General features: G+C 38.3%; 1 protein-coding gene across 10 annotated transcripts in view; it reads left to right on the forward strand.

The window, feature by feature from the left end:
• The first annotated feature begins 510 nt into the window (after nt 1–510).
• LOC122563556 (homeobox-containing protein 1-like) overlaps nt 511–17,231 on the forward strand; it is a 62,340-nt gene continuing 45,619 nt past the window's right edge. For 8 of the 10 annotated variants that reach the window (XM_087976769.1, XM_087976772.1, XM_043717430.2 and 5 more), the window contains exon 1: nt 516–638. The gene's annotated coding sequence lies outside the window, so the exon portion shown is untranslated. Of the gene's footprint in view, nt 639–14,951; nt 15,127–17,231 lie in introns of those variants that run through there. The other 2 variants (XM_087976770.1, XM_087976771.1) reach the window with 2 other exon arrangements.

Here is a 17,231-nt window from a genome sequence, read left to right on the forward strand (position 1 = left end):
CCTGTATGTCCAAATATAGAATGAAAATAATCAATGTAAACATGTCACAATCATACCCTGCAGCCAGTGGCAGGGCTGCAGTGTCTCCAATTGGAGGGATGGGGTGCAACTACAACACAGCCAGCTGGCATTAGCAGTTTCCCTTATGACGTTGAGCCACTGAAACGCATAATTGGCAGAAAATGCGTAGGATTTCTAATATATTAATAGCTAAGTAAAATAGGTCATATTTAATCCAAAGTGAGAGAGCTTCACTCTGTGGGTGAGACTTGGCACTTAGATAAGCGGCTGTCAACACTCCAACTGTGAGGATTTTTGCACACACGCACAAAAGGAAATAAAAATCCCCCAAGCACCAATGTTTCTAAGCACTTTCTTTTTGTGGCTGTGTGTGTGATCCCTGAGCACTGGGTGCAATGGCACTGACACTGACACAGGTCCCTGGGTCTGCAGGCTTGCCCTACCTCCAGTTCCGGAGGGGAGGGGGAGGGAGTGAGGAGGGTGAGAGGTGAGAGGTCAGGGGTGAGAGCTCCTCACAATCTGTCATGGCGAAGGATGGAGCGGAGACTTTGGCTTCAGTGTAACTCGGAGCTCTGGCTCTAACCGACCGGGATCGCCGTGCTCCAGCCCGGACCCCGGTGAGTTTGTGACCCCCCCACCACCCGAGCGGCGGCGGGATCCCGGCGGCCGGGGATATTTCGGCTTCTGTTTCCTCACCGGGGATCCGCCGGAGATGGGAGGTTATTATTGATGAGATCCACATTGTTTGCAGTGTTTTGGTCGCTAGTTCTCAAAGACAACAATACTCCTTATTTAATCCAAAGGGAAGGGGAGGAGGGGGCATTTCATCGGTGCGGAGTTTATCCATAGTTCAAATTTAAATCGACCTTTTATTTTAGTGTTCGGACCCCCCCCCCCCTTCTCAGATTCCCCCCACCCCCCATCTACACAATTGTTTGTGAACTGAACTGTAATAAAACAGTGCGGATCAGTAGCAGCCAGTAGCCTGGAGATTTTAAGCGTGCATTGTTTACATTTCGTAAAAATCCTGTTTTTTAGAAAAGATCTGTCTCTTGGAGATTGTTTTTATTTGAGAAACAATGTTCGCCGTCAAGGACGAGTCAGTGCAAAGTTAAATGTCTTGCTCTTGTTTGAGGCTTGGGGATTCTTCTCCTCTTGAATTTATTCTACGGTCATCAATTTTCCGCGATGTGCGATAGCTAAGATTAAAAAAAACCTGCGCAGATCACAAAATAATTTAAGCATTTCAAGTTCTGCCAAATGTCCTGTTTCATTTTTAATTGCGTTTGTCTCTGACTCAAGAGTAACAGGTTTAGAGCAAAAATGGGTGTTTGAAATGAGACTTGACTCTAATGCAAAATGGTTAAATGGCTGATAAATAACCTCCCCACCCCAACAAATAGTCTGAAAAACGAAATTCTTAGTCAATATTTGAGTTGCCTAGTTTGGTTTAGTTTTTTTTGTGATTATGTTGTATATTACATAAACAATTGCTGCATCACGCCACTTTCTAAAATTTATCAGGAATGTCCATTAAACCTGGCTCCCAAGTACAGTCAAAACATCTTTAAACAATTTGAAATTTAATACTATGTATTTACACAAGATTCATCAATGTTACTTTGTCACTGAGATAACCATCCAGAGGCCTGGCCTAATGATCCCAAGTTATGAGTTCAAATTCCATTTGGCAGCTTGAAAATTTGTCTAATTAATCAAAATCTGAAAGGAATAAGATTTTATCAGTTACGGTAGCCCTGAGATTACTGGTTTTCAATGTAAAATGCATCCAGTTCATTGTTGTCCTTCAAGAAAGGAATCTGGCATCCTCACCTGGTCTGACCTGTATGTTACTACAAACCTATGGTCAATAAAGTTGACACTTAACAAACCTTAGAAGTGTAATAATGATCAACTCCGTTGTATTAAAAACGGTGGCTCCACCATCACCCCTTCAAGGGCAATTTTGGGTGGACAACAAATACAGTTGTGAGCAATGCTGACATCCTAAGAATGGTTTGAAAAAAAAAGTTTAGCACCTCTATTAAAACAGTGAACAATGGAAATTCATTACATATTAGGTACTGATTCTAATTTTATAATGTCATTTAAGAGCTTCAATAAACTTTATGAAAAAGGTTGATTATTCAGTTCTTTTTCTATTTAGATTTGTACAGCTGGTAAAACTCTTTCATTCTTAAACAGGGTGAAATTTGAGCAGAGATTTGGTAAGAATATGTTGGCGTTCCTGTGAGCTGACCAAACTCTTATCTAAATCAGAACCTTCTCGAGTACCAAAATGAAGCTAGAATTGCAAAAAAGTGAAGCATATAAAAACCCTTCTTCAAACTGTTTATATTTGACCAGGAATTCAATTTTAGTGAGAAGTCCAAAAATAATTTGAAAAGCTGGTGTCGGGAGTGAAACTTGGCCATGCATTGGTTGACTTAGAGTTGGCAATGTGCTTTCTAGTTGGATGGAGGATGCTGGTGTTGAGCTGGTCAAGCTTTGTGCTACATGTCAGAATGACGGATGACAATCTGGGAATGTTGGCTATGTCCCTTATCTTCCATGATAAGCCTCTTTTTGATCGTAAAATTAACTGACAAAGAGGAACGAACTTCCCTGAAAGCCACTGGTGTGCTGCACTTTCTTACACCCAAAAATGGAAAATTGAAGTTGGAACTTTTCCTTTAAGTCTTTCATTTCTGTATCACATTACAGAGTCACACAGAAGATTGAATCAGATCCTATCCTCAGGAAAATTATTTGTGTCATGGAGAGGGAGATGTTGAGTAAAAGATGAAGATAAAATGATCATTGATTAACAACTTAAAAGTTGTGGCTTAACTTTTTGTGACTTCTGTTTAAAAATGTTTTAACTTTTGATTTTCAATGCAGTACTTTAGTTGGTGCAGAATACTGGAAACAACAACCTGTGCTGTTGTCATTTTTAGGATGACATGACACCAGGTTATAGTCCACCAGGTTTATTTGAAATCTGAAGCTTTTGGAGCACTGCAACTTCATCAGGTGAAGCTCCTAAAGCTTGAGAGTTTAAATAAACTTGTTGGTCTATAACCTGGTATCATGTGACTTCTGACTTTGTCCACCCCAATCCACACTGGTACCTCCACATCATGGGTGTCATTTACCAGAATGATGCTTATAGTTATATCAGGAAAAAAAAGCTTGAAAGGAACTGATATAAATTCTAATGGAAACACAACAAAAATGAAATGAAGTATATGTTTGGGATGAATTATCACTATCAGTTGATAAATAACACATCCATCACAACTATTACCTTGTAAACCTTCTTGAACTGCTTCCAACATACTTGCATCCTTCCTTAAATAAGGAGGTCAATAATGTATGCAGCATTCCAGATGTGGTCTCTCCAATGTTCTGTATAACTGAAGCATAACCCCCACCCCCCCAACTTTTTATTCAATTCCCCACACAATAAACAGTAACATTCTCAAGGTTTTTAAATTGCTTACTTTACCTTTATACTTTTACAATTAATGCTGTAGGATACCCTGGTCCCTATCAATGTCAGAGCTCTTCAATCTCTCACCGTTGCGATAATATGCTTTTTTTATCCTTCCTGTCAAAATGTACAAATTCACATTTTCCACTTTATATTCCATTGGCCAAATCTATGCCCACATATAGTTAGCCTATGTATGTCCCTTTGTAGTATCTATACCTTTTCATAACTTACTTTGCTACCTATTTTTGTGTCATTAGCAAATTTAGCAAACATGCCTTCAGACCCTCCAACCAAGTCACTTCTATATAAATTCTAAAAAGTGAATACCCCAACACTGACTCCTCTGGCATAGTACTCATTTTGTCTTGCCACCCAGAAACTGACTGATTTATTCTTGCTGCCTCCTGTTGACTATTTAATCTTCTGTCCATGTCAGTATGTTACGCCTTACACCATGGAGCTTTAGTTTTCCCCAATAACCTTTGGCACCTTATCAAATATCTTCTGGAGTAAGGCAACATATAAGTTATTGTTGTTAAGGGGAAACAGTATATTTGATTGGCCAAGGGTAGGTACAATTTGGTACTGAAAATAAGTAGGTTCTTTGTGTATGTTGTTTTAGAATATGGAAACATGAGATGATTGTATGATCTAATGCTCTGCACCCTCAATTCTATGTTGAGTATTTATTTACAGACCAAGGTTGAGAAGTGAAAATGCTACAAATTAAGCCACAGTTGACAGCAGACTTAGGGCTAGAATTACTACCAGCAGGAAATTCTTGGTACATACCTTCTTTTCAGAGATAGCATCGAGCAGAGATTAAGGAAAAGGGTGAGGGAGATCTAAGGTGATGTTTTATTGTTATATCAGGGAAGAAAAAAACTTGAAAGGAACTGGTCTAAATTCTACTGGAAACAACAACAAAAATCAAATGAAATCTATGTTATGGGACAAATTGTTATTGTCAGTTGGTAGAAAAGCTGGAAAATCTCTGGAATTAATTCTCTAAACCTTTCCACTTCTCTACCTTTCTCTCTTCTTTTACCTCTTTGACCAAACTTTCATAACCTGTCCGAACATCTCCCTGTTCTGCTCAGTATTTAATTTTACTTGATCATCATTCCAATAAAGTACCAAGGAATATTTTAAAACAAACACATGAATATATGGATTAGGAGCAGGAGTAGGTTATTTGGCTTCTTGAGCTTCTTCTGCCATTCAGTAAGATCATGGCTGATCTTTTTACTCCATATTCCCAGCCCCCCTTGATACCTTTTACCCTCTTAGTATTCAAGAATCTACCTTAAAAATATTCAAAGACTTGGTTTACAACACCTATTGAGGAAGAGCGTCTGCTGTTGTGAATAATATTGGCAATAAAGCATTAGCAATTCTATATATTTTCATGTGATGGAGAGAAGTCTATCTGATTTGATTTTATTCCAACTGTGACTCATTTTACAGCAGTTTGACCTTGGTATTACAAAGTTCCAAGTTCAAAATAAAGATTGCCACTCCAGTGCAGGACTGAGAGCCTGCTGCACTGTCAGCGGTACTGTCTTTTAGATGACACATTAAACCATGATTCTGTCTGTGCTTGCAGGGTGTGTAAAGCATTCTGTGGCACAATTTTGAGGAAAAGCAGGGGAATTATTCCTGGTGTTCTGGTCAATATTATCATTCAAATAACATGACAAGAAAAACAGATTACTGGGTCATTAATACATTGCAGTTTTTGGGAGTTTGCTGTGCACAATTTGGTTGACCCGGTTTGTACATTACAATAGTACTTTGTCATTTCTATTAAACACAAAAAATGCTGTATAAATGGAAGCCTTTTTTTAATTGCAGTTTAGAGAACGTAGGATTTCTGGTCTAATAATATTTGAATGGATTGAATACTAAATAGCTGCATTGGGCAAAATATCCTTACAAGCCTTCGGAAAGGCGAAAGAGACATTTCAGTTGTTAGCAGCCTTTATCAAAACTGAATGGGGGAGGGGCAAGAAAAAACAAACTGAAAATAATCAATTATGAGCAGCCAATACAAAGTTTACAGGTAAACGATACAGCAGTCAAACATCAGTTTCATATTCTGGTGGCTGGTCAAGTAAAATTGGTACTGAATGTGATTGTGGACAGAAAGCTGGCCTCATTTCCAATTTAAGATGTGCATCCTGTAGAGCAGCACTGAGTTATATGTGAGGAGTTGTATTAAGAGTTATGCTTGCTGTTGAATATTACTGCAACGAGTCGTGATGTTTGTTAGCTCATCTGGTTTCCTACTGACCTGGAATCTGCAAGGAAGAGCATGGAGTTTTCCCAGTGGCCTAGCCAGCATTCTTCCTTTAAGCTGTATTGCTAAAACAGATTTTCTGATCATTATGCTATTGCTGTTGTGGAATCTTGTGGTATGCAAACTGGCTGTTTCATTTCCTACGATTACCACATTGCAAAAGTGCTTAATTGGTTATAAAACAATTGGAATCTTCTAAAGTCATTGGGGGGGGGGGGGGATTGATGGCAGAGTGGTAGACTCACTGGAGTAGTAATGTAGAGGGTCAGACTCTTGCATTGAGGACACAGGTTCAAGTCCCACCATGACAGCTGCTGGAACTCAGATTCAATTAAAAGGGTCTTGTGACACAGTACCAGTGTCCTACATGAGTCTGTGAAGAGAGTTCCCTATGATTGTTTGAAGTGGATGTGCCTGGATCTGTTGATGTGGCTTGTGATATTATGCCATGTATGAACTACAAACACTACTGGCTTTTGATCTCCCAAGCATGCTTTCATTATCCAGTAGCTTTCATTATCAAGTGAAAGTAAGATACATCATGATTCAGAAGCTTTTACAGAACCCGTAACATTCAGTTTAATTAAAGTTTTATATGTTGTGTTTGTGACAATAGTTTGACTGTTGTACCCTCTCTTTGGATACACTTTCCTTTATCAGAGAGTTATGTATTTTCACCTCTGTAAATGCAGGTGTCAGGGTCCTGATTGGTGAGTGCAGAATACCATTAATACAGCCTGACCTACCTGGTTGCTTTCCTTTAGCCTTTCTCTTCTTCCTACAAATTGCACAAGTACATGGTGATTCACAAAGGGTCAGTAACCTGTTCCAGGAAAACTAGACATGGGAAAGATGTAAACATTGCTTTGTCTGCTTCATGCACCATCAGATATGGGGGAGAAAACATTTCTGGTCCCCTTATCTAAGGAAATTTATACTGACATTGGAGACAGTCCAGAGAAAGTTCATTAAGTTGATCCTAGGTGTGCAGTGACTTTCTTATGAAAAGAATTTGTTTGGGTTGAACTTACACCACTGAAGTTTAGAAGAATGAGAGGAGACCTTAATAAAATATATATTAACAGAGTAAATGCAAAGATGTTTGCTTCCCTTTGTAGGAGATTCTAAGACCAGATGTTGTAATCTCAGTAAGGGGTCCCTCATTTAAAATAAAAATGAAGAGGTTTATTTTTTTCTGAAAGTGGTCAATCTGTGGGCTTCTTTACTCCAGAGGGCTATCGAGTATGGGTCATTAAGTAACGGAATCAAGGTTTATGGGGATAACAGCAAATTGGAGTTGAGGATTATTAGAACAGCCATGGGATCATTGAATGGAGGAGTGAACTCACTGAGCCAATTATACTACTTCTGCTCCTATACCTCATGATCTATGGGTGTCTGACATATCTTTCTGAATGACAGGGAATGCTTGGACAGTTAAATGATAGAATTAAGGGGACCTTCATCATTACTGACATGAAACTTCAGTAAATACATGACTGGAAGTGTGTCAAAGGTCCAGGATAACTTTGCCCCTTTTTCTGATTCGTTACCTTAACAATTGAAATTACTGACAGTTTGCAAGAAATTGATACTCTGTTTAAAATAGCGATGCAGAGAATCTTTTGAGATTTTGGAATGTTGTTCCCCAGTAAGTGATAGACTTGGAGTCATTGAATATTTTTGAGACAAAGATAGATTATTGACTGATGAGAGAGACTTTGTTTGTCAGGAGAAGATGGAAATGCGAGTTGAGATCATAATTGGATCAGCTGTGATCTTATTCAACAGAGGAACAGGCTCAACAGGCTGCATGACCTTAAACCTGCTCCTAAGTCAATGTTCATGTTATCTTTCTATGATTTGGTAAATGACAATCAAATGTTCCCTAAATGTTATTACTTCTTGGGACCTCTTGTGTATCATTAACAATTTAAAATCCAGAATTCAGTCGGTGGCTTTATATGTTTTGCTTGTCATGGCTTTTTCTGTCAAAAAGTGTGGCGCTGGAAAAGTGCATCAGGTCAGGCTGATGAAGGGCTTATGCCCAAAAAGCTGACTCCCCTGCTTCTCGTATGCTGCCTGACCTGCTGTGCTTTTCCAGTGCCACACGTTTTGACTCTGATCTCCAGCATCTGCATTCCTCACTTTCTCCTCATGAGTTTTTTTCTTATTTATTTTCACATTTGTAAGTGTTGATGTTTTTCTCAGGGCAGAAGCAGCTTAGGTGCCTCTGGTTGAAATATTGTAACTTTTTTATGACCTCCCTCAGGAGATTATAAGAATGCATGGTATCAGAGTGGAGGTGGAGGAGGCAGAGGTGGATGAATGGAGAGAAGTAAGGAAGTATTTAGATGTGATGCTCCAGCCATCTTAATTGTTGGGTAGGCTTGATGGACCAATTGGTCATAGAGTCATAGAGATGTACAGCATGGAAAGACCCTTCAATCCAACTCGTCCATGCCAACCAAATATCCTAACCTAATCAAGCCCCATTTTCCAGCACTTGGGTCATATCCCACTAAACCCTTCCTATTCATGTACCAATCCAGGTGCCTTTTAAATGTTGTAATTGTAACAGCCTCCCATTTACTCTTCTCAATTTTGAAGTCACTGAAGCTCCAAAATCAAATATCCATTCTTTTTAAACAATTCTCATTTCATATCACATGCACAATTTTTCGATTTATACTCAGATTTTCCGATGTAGGTCATGCCATACATTTGCATCTTTCAAACTTGCGGTGTATGTTTCTGTTTCCATCCGCCTCTATAGCTAAATTTAATGGTTCAGATTTGTATCTTCCGGTATGGTTTACAAACCAAGAAAGTGAAACTGTGATTGTGATAGTGAATAATACAAAGCAAATTAGGAAAGTAGCACATAAGGCCAGCTTGTGCAAAGGTGGAAGATTTTCTATGACAAAACAAGCTTGTCATTACATTGTGCATAACTTGTAATTTGAGTATCCCTGTAATGATTTTCAAAGTGCCTGAGTGCCATTTCACAAAGTATAAATTGTGCAAAATAGAATTTAGCCGATAGTGCAAGTAAACCTATGTGTACCAGCCATATTTCAGGATGGCCTTATTATATGGAATCCAATTACAAACTGAAACCTGATCTTTTAATGTATTATTAGGAAGTTTGTGTGTTTTGGTATGTGTGAATGCCAAATTATTAAGCACATAACGTACTTACTTTGTTCCATTTTGTTACTGTAGTCTTTAAAGTGCAGATGCAATTTGGTCTTTTTAAAATATTAAAAATGTTATCATCCAAATTTATGTCAGATTGAAAATAGTCTTTAGTCTCTTTAACGTGAATTTTAAACAAAGATATGTGGGACAACAACTAAATAATTTAAGGAACTAACCAACATAAAAACCTACTTTAATCAATGGAGCATGAGAGGAAAAAAAAAAGAGTTTGGTTACTTGTACTGATGCCCACTCAATTTTCCTGAGAACCTATTCTGGACGGCAAAATTAACCAAAGGAAATGGCAAAAAAATAAAAGGGGTTTGCATCAATGGACAAGAATATCCAGTGAATCCCATAGCTTCCTGCCTAATTCTTTCAGCTGTGGCGAAAGGACTTTCCCATAGTAAAAAGTAAGTCTTTCTCAATATCCTTGTATTTCATTATTGAACATAACAAGGATGATCTTAGGAAGCAGAGTCATGGTTAGTCATTTTCAAAATTAAGCAACACAGCAATGATGGACTTAGGGAAGTCTAGATATGGAGTGCAGAGGTTTGGGTGAGTGCAAGGTTTTGGAAACTGAAAGATAGGAGGTTGTTCAGAAAAGCTTTGGAATAGTTTATTCTAGAGGTAATGAAACCAAGACTTTCTCAACAGCAGATGAGTTGAGGTAGGGGAAGAGATGAGCCATATTATGGAGTAAAAGTAGAATGGCTTGGTGATGAAGATAACACTGTGTCAGATCAGATCAGAGTTGAATATGATGCCAAGGTTGTGAGCAGGATCATACAACAAGCTAACCTAATTACTGTATATAGACTCTTGCTTATAAACTGATCAATTTTTAGAAACTAAATTCTGGTAATGTTACATGTATTTTACTAGGCACATAAGGAATCCAGTTTTGTTCATAAGATTACTGTCTTGAATGCAGTCCAAACCCTAATTCCTAATATTAACTCCTACAAGAAATTTCTGCGCTGTTAGATTGCAATGGAAATAAAACTTCTTAAAAAAAAGCTTCTGTCTCTCATAAAACTGCAAACTGATTGATAGAAATTAAGATTTGGCGATAGAATCTAGATACTGATGAAGCATCAAGCTGAAGGTATTTGAGGTTTTCTGATTTTTAAGTAACTGTACCAGTATTCATAATGGAACTTTAAAAATATGCAAAAATAGAATACTCAGCAATCATTAAACTTACACCTCCAGCAATGTTGCAATGTCACAAGAAAAATAGGAAATCCACCAGTTACTTGTTACAACATTGTGCTGAATAAATTTGGATACAACTGAGATCACAGTTTGCTGTGGAAGCCTTTAGTCAAAGCCAGGCTTCACTGGGAGACTGTTAATAGATTGTACAATAACTATTTAGCAAAAGACAGTTTTACTCTTTTTCATGGTTTCTTGGTGAACGTTCCTTTATGTGTATATTTGTGAAAATAGCCAAGGTTGCTACAATAAAATATTGCCCAAAATATTGCTGTTGCCTGACCATAATCTGCAAACATCACCTGTAGCATGTAACACACTTTAAAAAAAAACACTTTCAGCAAGTAGTCCACTTGTGAGCATCTATTGCGATTAGGTGCCATAACTGCAGTTCACTTCACGAAGGGCAAATGGCTCTAGAGGCTAACAGGTATGCAAAACTAACACTAATTCATTTCAGGATTATTTTTAATGGTTCATCCTGCAAAGCAGTTATAAAATAAGGATGCTAAAAACATATTCAATATGATGCTTATTGTATGTGAGATAGTTCTGCATGGGCATGTGTAGCCATCTGATAATCTGGCCAAGTAGCCAGGGTTCATATGTGAGGTCACAAGCTATTAATTCATGGAGGATATCCTCACCAGCGTGCACTAAATGTCTCTGGATAGCATCCTGGAGTGGAAACCCTCTAGTCATTGAATAGTACCATAGAATGCCAATTTTTCCTTTTTAACTGTTCAGCAAGGATTTTTATTTAAATTTTTGATGGTAAGCATTTTTTTAAATCTTCATTCATGGGATTTGGGCATTGCTGATTTGGCCAGCACTTATTGCCCAGAGGGCAGTTCAGAGTTGACGACTTGCTGTGGACCTCGAGTCATGTCGGCCAGACCAGGTAAGGATAGCAGATTTTCTTCCGTATGGGGAATTGGTGAGCCAGATGAGTTTTATGACAATTTACAATGGTTACACAATTGCTCATTTTAGTTGTTGAATGTCCCTGTCTGCCATAATGGGAATCTCACCCATGTCCCCATAGCATTAGCCTTTGGTTCTGGATTACTAATCCAGTGACCTTTACTACCACACCACTGCCTCCCCAACTTGATTATCTCCATTTGACAACAAGGACAACACCCTCCCAAACTTTACAAACAAAGAAAACTGAATAATAATAAATCTTCATTTACTAAATCCAGAGGATGACCCCTGGATTTGACTTGATTTCATAATGTAAGCCCATGCTTAATAAATAAAGTGCACGAATAAAGGGAGATGCATGATGCAATGGTAAGTGCTACTAGAATAGTAACAGCATAAAACCCACCATTTTCTAATCTCTTTCATTTCTGAGGAAGAGTCATAACAAACTCAGTGTTAACTCTATACCTCTCTCAACAGATGCTGGAAAACCTACTGTGTTTTTCTAGTACTTTCAGTTTTCTTTATTTTAGATTCACAGCACCTGCAATATTTTGCTTTTATTGAAGTAATCTGGAGGGCCTGACTAATGTTCTGACTTGGGAAGAGAAAGGACTACTGACTGCTGCCTGCTAGCCTAGCTGCTGACAGTTCCCCTACACTCCTGTAACCACCTTTTCTGCCATCGTTTTCCTCTGGCCGAGATCACTGCGCTATCCTGAGTCTCTGATAGGTCTCATTCCAGCAGCAGACACTACCTCATAGGTTGGTTGGCTGAGCAAAGAGCTACCAGCCTCTGACTGGTCAGCGACTCTTACTGGGCAAGATCTCCTGTTCTGAAGTCATGATCCTGTGAAAAACCTGCTCGGGTTCCCTTAGCAGCCTGATTGGCAGTAAATACCATCAGGGTTCCCAGAGGAAGGAGCATTAGTGTCTCGCTGACTTTCTCAGCTGGTGGCCAAGATCCCCATTGCCTCCATAAAATTCCTCCTTGATGAGACCATCAAGGGATATGGAGCAATGTCTAAAAAATGAAGTTGAGGTACAGGTCAACTATGATTTAAATGTGAATGGTGCAATAGGCTTGAAGAAAAATGACCCCCTCCTGTTCCTATATTTCCAAGATTCTGTGTTATTCCCTATCTACATGTTCCAGTGAGAAAAATAAACAAGGAATGCTGCTATGACTGGTTAGACCCTGTATAAACAACATAAGCAAACGTTCATCCAGTAACTTTACTGCACAATTGAAATCAGGATCACAACACAATGAATTTGAGCATAGAACTTTAACTCATCAATATTTCTGAATATAAATTATTTGAACATACCAGATGGTTACCTTGGAGTAAACTACAGGCCCTTGGTGAAATTTAGTGACCTACCTTGTCGTAAACTTTGCTGTCCCTAGCATCCATTGCTTTATACAATACGTAAGTATCTGTTTAATAAGATTTTTAGATAGTTTATGTCACGTTTCAGTAAGTTAGGCTCATTTACACAATTGAGAATTAACAGCTATGGTCACCAATATCAACTAATCCCAGGAAACAGAACATTTGCTTAATAATAAAACAAGCTATTCATAAAATGAGATTTTTGAGTTCTTTTTCTCAGTGAGTTAATTATGCAGAAAGTATTATTCTTACATCTTTAATCATTACACAGCCTTATTCTGTTACGATGTGGAGATGCCAGTGTTGGATTGGGGATGGACAAAGTTAAAAATCACACAACACCAGGTTATAATCCAACAGGTTTATTTGGAAGTACTAGCTTTCGGAGCGCTGCTCCTTCATTAGGTGGTTATGGAACAGGATCATAAAACACAGAATCTATAGCACAAGACCACAGTGTCATGCATCTGAAACAATGTATTGAACAAATCTGGATTGTTGTTAAGTCTTTCAGCTTGTAGAATGAGTTAGAATTACTGTCTAATTCTGCAATTAGAATTTTGCAAATGCATATTTACCCCATAGACTTATATATGTGTGTGCGTGCATGTGAGGAAGAGAGAGACAGAGAGAGTGTGTGTGCGTGTGTGAGTGTGTGTGGGAGAGAGTGTGAGTGTTTGCATCTGAGTATGAGAGAGTTTGTGCCTGGTAGAGTGTGCGCATGAGTGTGATGGAGTATAAGCCTGTGAGAGGGTGTGTGTGTGGCTGTGAGTGTGGGAGTTGTGTGTGTGTGTGTGTGTCTGAGAGAGGCCTGTGTATGAGGAAGGGTCTGCATGATTGTGTGAGTATGTAAGAGTGTGTGTATAAGTGAGAGTGTAAAGTATAGTTCCCTTCCTGACTGGGAGGAGAACATTTCAGTGGTCAGGGACATTCGGCATCAGATCTTCAGGTAACCATCCTCCAAGCGGACTTCAGGATACGCAACAACTCAGAGTGGCCGAGCAAAGGCTGTTAGCCAAGTTCAGCACACATGAGGATGTCCTCGACCGGGACCTTGGGTTCATGTCACACTGCAGGTGTGATTACACTACACTCTACACTCTCACATACCTACCCACTCTTACCTACTCACACTCACGCAGACTCTCTCTGATACATATGTTTTCTCTCTCTCACACACACACATACACGCTCACCCATTTACACACCCTCTCACAGGCTGGTACCCCGTCACACTCACACAGACACACACACTCTACCAAGTGGGCACACATGTAAACACACACTCTCATGTGCTCTCACACCCACATGCACACAATCACTCTCTCTCTCTCTCACATGCATGCCACACACATATAAGTCTATTGGGGTGAATTTGCATTTTCAGAATTGCAATTGCAGATACATTCTATTTTGTTCAAAAAGCACACAGTGTGCAGGCAGTCAATCCATGTAACATTTTATAAATTCCTACTTTGGAAACAGAACCAGTCTGACTCAAGATTGAGATACAGACAGACTCTAACCTCACATCTTTAATGCATTGTCTGAGCTGAGATGTCACCTTTTGTTATAAAACCTTAAATTATTATGAGAATGTGATTTGAAAGAAGTTCTGGGATTTACATATTAATTAACTGAAACCTGCAACCCATTCTAAAAGATGAAAGACTTAACAGCAATCTAAGTTTGTTCAATATATTTCAGTTGCATGACACTGGTCTTTTGCTATAAATTCTGTGCCTTATGATCCAGCTCCATAGCTACCTGATGAAGGAGCAGTGTTCTGAAAGCTGTTACTTGCAAATAAACCTGTTGGACTATAATCTGGTGTTGTGATTTTTATCTTTATTCTGTTATGTAATAAATATGTAATATTTAAAGAAGGACATTAAGAGTTCTTGAGAACTACAAAAGGATGCAGTTTTGTAAAAGTTGCTTGTTTCCTGCAATCCTAAATCCCTTGGAGGCCTTTCTGTACAATACAACACTTCAAGAACATTTATCCTATATTTAGGGTAAATGTTTTTCTTTATCTTGCATTGAACATTAAAAGTCTATAAAAAGGGCAGGTAGATTGTTACAGTCAAACTTGCAATTTTAAGTTGCGTTCCTTGAGTATTTTCTTTCTTTGAAAACATTTTTTTTCCTTTTTTTGCTACATTTTGTTGAATATAGTAGACTTCAATACCACAATATTGTGGGGTCACACAGATTAAAATTTGTCCGATAAGCTTTTTCTATTGTAATTCAGTGGTAGTTAAATTGGTCAGATTGAGGTCAGGTTACTGGCTTTAGGATTTTTCTCCATTTTACAGCTTACTTTATATTAAAGATTAATTTTCTGTTTACTAGAATAATCTGTTTCATTACATCACCCTTGCACTAAGAAAAGCAAACCAAATACTTGAATTCGCTTCTCGAAGGATTGGGTTGAAAAGTGGAGAAGTTGTGCTAAGCATATGATGTTGCTTGATTAAACAACAGTGATGTACTGTGGATCATTCTGGTATTATAAAAAGGATGAATGGGCACTGGAGACGGAAAAAAAACTTAGAAGCCTGGTAGGTATAAGCTTGCAGTTCTGCTATTAGGAAAGAGTGAATGGGCTGGATCCTCTTTCTCTTGAATAGAGAAAGGTGAAGTGTGATCTTTAAACTTATGAAAGGTTTGATGGAATAGGCGTAGGAGTGAAGCATCCCTTTTTCTTTGGGTCAAATAGCTGTTTCTGTGCTGTGTATTTCTATAATTGAAGATGTGTTTTAATATTTACAAATTGGCAAATTCTGGAACATAAGTTTAATTTTACCATAATTAATCATTTTATTTTTTAATCAACACTACAGCATTCCACGTATGATGAATGTATGTTGTTGGCTTTAAAAAGATTGCTATAAAGATACCATTATGTGATAGAGAATAGCTGAACACCATGTGACTGACATTTCATTGTGAAGGCTCTGTGATCCACCTGGGAGTCTGGTACCCACACACTTGTTTGCATTCCCGGTTTTTGGTTTGTTAGGGAACCCCCCGATTTGGCTTCTAGTGTCAGGCTATGTCATCTCTAGATTCTAGAGTTCTGAAAGTAAGCAGTAAATCTTGTCCTGGCTATATGCAATTCTAAGTCACTTGTAATATTTCAAATGACTATTCCATCAGAAGCGTAATTTTTGTTTTCATTGAGAAACTGCCAGATGGTCTCCCTCAGTGGCTCAGTGAGTTTATTCCATGAATAGCTAAGCCACATAAACTAGGGAAGTCCGAGGTCAGGAGGTACAGTGATGGGGAACTACAGTTGCTTATAGCGTTTTATCTGCAGAGAACTGCCTACAAACATTGCTGTCTTGTGGATTGCTTAACCTAAAATTTACAAAGGCATACAATAGCATGTATTATGTGACAGGAAACCTGGCATCCTCTTGTCATGAAATTGCTATTTTTATTGCTATTTAAATAAACAAAAAATAATTCAGCGCTGCTGCTTTGTGCTTGTTTAATGTTTAGTAGAATTAACACCGTAATAAAGGAATTCCAGTTAAAATTAGCATCATACTGTTGATGAAGATGTCAAAAATGCAGTAATTTGACAACTCTCAAAACTTCAAGGAACAAGTCTATTGTCATGTTATTTTGCATTTCATCAATGTTTGGCAGCTGTGGTTCAAAGACCTAAATTCTATCTGAACAGCAGGGTTATAAAGAGAGAGTATGTTCCGATGTGTCTGGAGCATCTCTTCTGTAAAGGTCTAGCAGTATGATGCAAACCATGGAAATACATCTACAGAGACAATAGTCTATCTGAAATGTGGAGAGAATGTCAAACATTTCTCAAAATCCACACTGCCTTCACGATTCCCTCTACTGCCTTTCGGTACGGTGTCAGATGGTTTAGTTGAGGCATGGTTTTTATTTGCTGCCTTCCTTGGCCACTGCTTCTTGACACAGTCCACCTCAATGCATCTGGGAGTGATGACTTTCAGCCCTTCTTGGCAGTCTTTCACAGATTCTAATGAAAACCACAGGCCAAAAGTTGTGAAATGCTTGAACAGCTGGGAGCAAACTTTCTACAACAAATTTACAACTTGGTGTCTTGTTTAGAGAATACAATTAATAATAAGATCTCTGCATCTCTGTTACATGAAGTCAATTCTTGATTTATTAAGTATAAGGAAATTATCATCAAAAGTGAATAAAGTGAATGTGGCATGAGATAAAACCTGAGGCTGAAGCGAAATTCAGCCAGTTAACATGTATGCTATCGTTGTCACACAGCAGGTTATTGTAGCAATTCAGTATTCATGCAGACAAATGAATTGCAAGAAGGTTACTTCAAAGTGATTTAACTTCAGAGTGGAATGCCAGTTTTTTTTCTGTCATCATGTTACTACTAATGATTTCGAACCATGTTTACCAAATGTTTATTCCTTGGATTGTAGTTTCTCCCACAGAGACATTCCAATAATTTCCAGCTGCGAAATCTCATGAAATTGACACAGTTTATATTCACCCACTGATTTAAATTGGTCAGGTTTGTAAGAAATCTCCATTGGTAAAGAGAAAATGCAGTGGGTTTGTGGCTTCGAACCAAATGGTTCTTGTATGTAATGGTCTCAAAATTTAAGAAAGATTTATTTTGTTTTCCTGCATTGTGGATTTCCATGTGCTG

Source organism: Chiloscyllium plagiosum, unplaced genomic scaffold (assembly GCF_037043375.1).
Source record: "Chiloscyllium plagiosum isolate Xiang-an unplaced genomic scaffold, Cpla_swu_hap1 HiC_scaffold_30, whole genome shotgun sequence".
NCBI classification, from domain to species: Eukaryota; Metazoa; Chordata; class Chondrichthyes; order Orectolobiformes; family Hemiscylliidae; genus Chiloscyllium; species Chiloscyllium plagiosum.